This window comes from Ursus arctos, unplaced genomic scaffold (assembly GCF_023065955.2).
Source record: "Ursus arctos isolate Adak ecotype North America unplaced genomic scaffold, UrsArc2.0 scaffold_16, whole genome shotgun sequence".
Classification (NCBI taxonomy): domain Eukaryota; kingdom Metazoa; phylum Chordata; class Mammalia; order Carnivora; family Ursidae; genus Ursus; species Ursus arctos.
The window spans coordinates 27272551-27279732 of NW_026622830.1; positions in this window are offsets into that span (position 1 = coordinate 27272551).

Sequence of the window (7182 nt, forward strand, 5' to 3'; positions counted from 1 at the left end):
CCAGAACGCCAGGATCACGCCCTGAGCTGAAGGCAGACGCTTAACAACTGCGCCACCCAGGCGCCCCAAAAGCTACCATTTTTAAAGTCAGCACAGTGTAGTGATTGTAAGAACGGCCTGGAGCCTCACTGCCTCTGTTCGAATCCCAGTCACTAATTATGTGCCCTTGGGCAAGTCATTCAACTCTCTGTGCCTCAGTTTCACCATCTGTAGAATGGGAATAAGAGTATTTCCTACCTCCTGAGGTTGTGGTGAGGAACAAATGAGTTGATAATGTCAAACGTTTACAACAGTGCCTGTCATCTAAGAAGGGCTGCAAATGTGCCACGTAAGCCATTCATTTTCATTGTTAATCACTCACCCTAACGGCCAGGACCTTATGAAACACTGAACCCACTCAACGGCTCTGCAAGAGTGATATTACAGCTCCATTTTATGGATGAAGGAACTGAGGTCTAGTGGAGCCAAGTTGCCAAAACAACACGATGAGTCAAGGTCAGCAGTGGCATTGAATGTCTAGGCAGAGCTTTTACACGTGGGATGATGGGCTCTTTTGATCAATAGTCACGGGAGGGCTGCCTGGGAGAGAGGAGACAGAAAGGTCAGGCTCACGTGCTCCATCTTCCTCCTGCAGGGTCTGGGCAAGAGGATCTATGTGTGGGAGGGGAACTCAGACACATCCCTAGGACAACCCCCTGTGGAATCACCATGGTCAGTAAGCAGACCCAGAATCTGGTGTCCCCAGTCATGTACCCGTTCTCTGTCCCCAGCGTCTCTTGAGCCCCAGCTCTTAAGTGGAGTTTCTCCCTTCCTCTGCCTGTCCTGCCTCTGCCCCCCGGCCCCCAGCATCCCTGTGTCACCGAAGCGGTCAGTTTCAGTGGGCCAAAATCAAGGTGTCGGCCAGGCGTGCACTCCCTCCCAAAGCTCTAGAGAGAGTGCGATCCTGGCCTCTCCTAGCTGCTGGTGGCCGCCAGCAAGCACGCCTTGACTTGAGGCCACATCACTCCCATCTCTGCTGGGTCTTCACATTGTCCTCACCTCTGTGAGAACTCTCCGTCTGCCTTCCTCTGACGGAGGATATGTGTGAGTGCCTTTAGGGCCCACCCGGATAATCCAGGACAATCTTATCTCGAGTTCCTTAACTCAGTCACATCTGTGAAGACATGCTCCCCCTTCTTTGTTCCATGTAAAGTAACATTCACAAATGCCAGGGATTAGGATGTGGGGGTCACTTTACAGCTACCACTGTAGGTAATCAACGAAAGGGAATTTCCCTCTCGTTCCTTCTGGAAATCATTCTCTGGCCCATGTGCAAGGCTAAGAAGAATTCTATATAGCTGGGGAGTGCCTTGGGCCCAGTCAGAAGGAGGACACATGCTTATTGAATATCTGCTATGCACAGGCACCAAAACCTATCACCTGGCTACGGACCACATATTAATATTCCCATCTGACAGAGGAGAAAACTGAGGCTCTGTGAGATAATAGAAAACATATATTGATCTCTGCCTCTGGTTCCTGGTAGAGAGCTTCTCAGTCCCTTATGATCTCTTAAGTGATAAGGACACTAGGAGCATCTCTTGTTCTAATATTTGTCTTTGACCCCCTCCCTGACACAGAGCACCTAAAATCCCTTGTAAATTCCTAAGCGATAAGAGCAATAGAGGCATCTTTTGTTCTAACGAGGCGACTCTGGTCGGCTCCTGGGTGGCTGGCTCCTGAATGGGGGCTGGCCACCAGAAAGATTAAGCCATGAATAAAACTTGGAATTTTCAGTGCCCCCCCTCCCACCCTCCAGTGGGGGGAGAGGGACTGGAAATGGAGCTCATAATTGATGGTGTCTACATGAGGAAGCCTCCACGGAATCCCAATATTGGGGTGTTGGGGGAACTTCCAGATTGGTGAACACAGCCATGTACCGGAGAGTGACATGCCCCAACACCACAGGCACAGACGATCCTGTGCTCGGGACCCTCCCAGACCTCATCCTGTGTATCTCTTCTCCTGGCTATTCATCTGCACCCTTTAATAAACTGGTAAAGGTAAGTGTTTCCTGACTTCTGTGAGCCATTCTACCAAATTAATTGAACCGGGGTGGGGGGGAGGGTCATGGGAACCTCCAATTTGTAGCCAAACCAGAGGGAAGTTGTGGGTAACCTAGTGACCTACTAATTGCTAAGGGCATCTGAAATGGGGAGGAGAAGTCTGTGGGACTGAGCCCTTCACTGATGCGATCTCCTGGTAGATAGCGTCAAAACTGAGTTAAATTGTAGGACACCCAGCTGGTATCATGGAGAACTGCTTGGAAGGGGGGAAAAAACCAGAAATGCCGTAAGTGTTCTATTGTATAAATAAAGGAGAAACACGCAGGAGGTGTAAAGAACTTGGTTTTTCCCTACTCAGGAGGAAAAGACCAGGTTTTTCTATCCAGGCCCAAAGAGCAATAGCCAAGAAAGCAAAAGCAGGACAGTTGAGAGCAAATTAAAGGGGCGGTTCAAAGCTTGATTTTTGACAAACGTTTTTGCGGTCCTTCCTAGACTGTCAGACTGGCGTAACTGCTCTGTGCATGGGCGCCACCTGGTGTCCACGCAGAGTAATTCCTCCGGAACCTGCCTGCTCTGGGTTTTAGGCCTGGCTCTTTCACCATCTGCTTTCCTGTTGTGGGACAGCTTACTGGGAGGGCCACGGAGGATGAGGCTTTCCGGTCCTCCAGCTCTGGGTTTGAATTTCAGCTCTGCCACTGACTGGGTGACCTAGGGCAAGTCACTTTGCCTCCGATCCTCCATTTAACCTTAACTCTAAAATAAAAATGACACCTCTCCAAGCTGTGGAGAGGATCTTGAGAAAGTGCTTCGTAAACTGGGAATAGCTGGAGGCAATGGAAAGAAGCATTATCTGCAGTTGAATAGGCCTGGATTCAGTTTTAAAAATATGAATTGTGCACTTGCTATAAGCCAGGCAATATTCTGGATGTGAGAATGTAGCAATCAAACAGACAAAATGTATGTTTTCATGTACTTAACATTCCAGCATTCCAGTTTCTGAGTCATTCATTCATCTACAAATATTTTTCTGATATTACTATGTGCCAGGCATTTTCTCAAGCAGTGGGCATAGAGGGAATCCAATATGGCTAAGGACAGGAAGCAAGGGGAACGGGGTTGAGCGGGGACAGGACCAGGTTTTGTGGGGCCTGAAGCTTTTAAAATCTAGGGTTCTCTTTTCTTAAAGAAACAGAACACAAGTCAAATACAGAACTAGGTTAGAAAGGGAATTTTTAAAAGAATGACAGAAGAAATAATAAATTACAGTTTATAAAGCCGACAACTATCACAAACAGCGTACATTCTAGAGACACTGAATATTATTTTATTAATCAGCTGCATGATATAGTTCTATAATAATTTTTCTCTACATTTCTTGCTGTGTATTCTTTGATCATCCAGTCATAAAACAATGATTTGGTTGTCTTTCTATAAGGATAAGGAAGATAATTCAGTCTGTACAAAATGGATTAACTGTTTTGTGGCTACTTTAAACAATTTTCTCTAAGTTGTAAAGCTTAATGCCATGTAAAATTTCCAGAATATAGTCAAATTTGGGAAAACTTCTAAATATCTTTTATGTATGAGCTGTGAGTCTTCTTATGTACAGTAGAGACTAATGTTAAGTACTCTGAGTTGACAGCACCTTACCCAGTTGGTCAACCTCAACCCCCCAAAGATGAAATCTTACCCATGTCAGTATTTCATGTCAAATAAGGGAGAAATCTTAATCTTTTCCCAATGAATTTTCTAATTCACTCCTTTTAAATTAACTAGACTATTCAACAATCCAAGTCTATTTATTACTTTGATATATACCTATTCCTCTTAATGAATTCCTACTTCTGTTATCATCTGTGGGCCATTTTATCAGCAAGCCCCAGACATTGCTAAGGTAGAAATACTGAGAAAGACATGGCACAATACAATGAGGTCATGAAACACGCGAATGTACTAGCTGTTTGTAATCCTGCCACGTGTTTGTCACCTGGCCTATAAACCCGGGACTCCGACAGTTTGTGCAATTCCTATTAGAAAGGAAGAAAAAACACTCAGTGCATTTTTAATTGCATATGCTGCACTGCCCAATATATTTCTGATGGGCAAGAACGTCTGCTTTCACTAGGCTTTGCTGAGAACCAAATCCTCTGCTTATAGTTTAATATGTCTGGTGATTGCAGACTGGGTTCTGGCTCTGTGTGTTTCAAATCTTATTTCCCACCCACTATGAACTTACTTTTGATGCTGGGCCCTAAATATGACGTACGATCTTACACCTTCATGTCACAGTGCAGGATGAGTCAGCAGGGGCCAGTAGGAGTATTCCTGGAAGAATTCCCACACTGAGATGGACAGCAGTGACCTTACTATAGAGGAAAACAACTGTGAACCGTATAAATGGAGCCCTCTTGTCTTAGTCTTTTGGGGCTGTTATAACACACTACCATAGACTGGGTGGCTTAATCAATGAACATTTGTTTCTCACACTTCTGGAGGCTGGGAAGTCCAAGATTCAGGTGCTAACACGTTCCATGTCTGGGGAGACCCTGCTTCCTGGTTCATAAACACCTCTTCTCGCTGGGTCCCCACTTGGCAGAAGGGGTGAGGGAGCTCTGTAGGGTCTCTTTTATAAGGACAGTAATCTCATCCATGAGGACTGCACCTTCATGGCCTAATCACTTCCCAAAGCCCCCCCTCCTAATACCATCACATTGGGGGTTAGGATTTCAACATATAAATTTTGGGGAGACACAAACATTCAGCCCCAAACATCTCTGAACCAAAATTGAATGTACACCTAACTCAACTCTGCCCTGGCTGTGTGAAAATGAATAACAGGGAACCTCACTGAAATGGAGTGGGGAGGTTTTGGCAGGGGGAGCTCTCACACCCTACTACTCTAGGTCAATTGCAGACCCAGCAGGAAGAGCCACACTTGACCTTTCATGAACTTGACCGTGGACGTGGATATTACTCCACTCTACTCTTCCAGCTGGACCAAGAGACGTTTTCCTTACCCCCACCCCCCGTGACAGCTCAGCCAATGAAAAGCCACCATATTTCCAACTCCCAGTTTACCCCAATGGACTTTTAGTTCATAACAGCCTTCCCAACTTACCCCCTTTCTCCTTAAAAAAGCGTGCCCCTCACCTGTTTCCCAGACAAGCCTACAGTTCTGCTGAAGCTTATACATTCTGGATTGCAATTCTCTTTTATTCCCGAATAAACCTGTCTTTGGCTGATAAAATAAATGGTATGGTAAAAAACCAAATGGCCGGTAAAAAACCATGGCAATTTTATTTTTAAGGTTCACAGCTACATCCTTCAGGTACTCCACTGCCACCACCATGCTGTGAAGGATGGAGAGCTGGGGTCAAAGGAGACATCAATCCTAAAAGGATTACAGTTAAATATCTTACTTCTGCAATGTTTACAAAAACATTGCTATATTTCAAGCACAAGGGCCCTGAACCTGAAGATTCACTATTGTCAAGATAAATCCACCTGCATGAAATAAAGCGAGAATAATAAGGGGGAGACTATGCAGGACCCTGCAGTTGTTAGGAGGGAGATTGGAATTTATTCTAAGAGCAACAGGAAACGTAAAGGGCTTTAAAGGAAGGAAGACAGGGTGTAATGTGATTTGATTTATATTTTTCAAAGACTGCTCTGGATTTGGTGTGGACAGTGGGCTTAAGGGAGGAATGAGGGACGCTGCTGAGGAGGCTGGGGAACCTTCTCTGGGAAAGAGGTGGCTTAGACTAGGGTGGGCTGGGTAGAGGTGATGAGAAGTGGTAGTGTGAAGGTGAGTGGTGGGTTTGCGGATGGACTGACATTAAGTAGAGGTGAGGTGGGCATCAAGGCTGTCTCCCAGATATCTCCTTGAGTGGTTGCTGTGACATCACCCTGAGGTGGGAAAATGGGAGCCAGAACTGAGTTTGAATCCTGTCTCTACCTTTCCCAGCTCTGTGACCTGGGACAGGTTGCTTCTCCTCTTTGAGTCATCTCCTTATTGCAAAATGGGGAAAACTAACAACTACCTTGTGAGGCTGTTTGAAGAGTATTAAAAAGAAAACACAGGCCCAAAATGATGTCACTTAGGCCGAGTCCCCAAATTGGGGCTTACTACATAAGCTAAGTGCAGTTTCAACCTCCCCCAGAAATGTAGTCTTAACTGGTCTGTCAGGAATTTTCTTTTTTTTTTTTTTTTTTAAAGATTTTATTTATTTATTCGACAGAGATAGAGACAGCCAGCGAGAGAGGGAGCACAAGCAGGGGGAGTGGGAGAGGAAGAAGCAGGCTCATAGTGGAGGAGCCTGATGTGGGGCTCGATCCCATAACGCTGGGATCACGCCCTGAGCCGAAGGCAGACGCTTCACCGCTGTGCCACCCAGGCGCCCCTGTCAGGAATTTTCTGATGGTCACCAATGAGTTTACCACAGGGGCCCTCTCCATCCCCCCCAAAAGATGAGTTAATCTGCACAGTAAGACCCCTTGCTCTTGTCCCAAGTGAAAGCAAGCTTGCCTGAAACAATCCTTCTCTTTTACTAACTCTCATGCCATGCTGCTCTTTCATAAAAACCTACTTTGTACTTTTCCCTCTACTTCCTGGATGGGGTGCTGCCTAATTCACGAATCGTTTAATAAAGCCAATCAGATCTTTAAAATGTACTTGGTTGAATATGTGTTATTTAACATGAGTAAATGAGACAACCTATCAGGAGGAGCCTGGGACCTTATCAATAGCCTATATATTGGATGCCATTGTTCTTCCAAGGTTTATTAGTATTTACTACGAATCTCAAGGGAGGAATCCAGCCTTGGATCCTTATTCTGTGGTATGATTTTTCTTAGGTTTTAGCACTTGTCCTTGGCTATTGAAAGCTGTGATGTTCCCAGGCAGGAAGATAATTGCTGTCCGCAAAGGGTGGGTCAATGTGATTGATCTTTTAATAATGACAATAATAATAGCTAATGTTTCTTGAGCATTTATTATTGCCAGGTTCTTTGCATGCTTTGTCTCATTTATCTCTTACAATACCTATGGCACAGGTACTTTTATTAGCATCATTTCCATTTCACGGATGAGAAAACCTAGGGTTCAAGTGATTAAATCATTTCTCCAGGGACCCCTTAT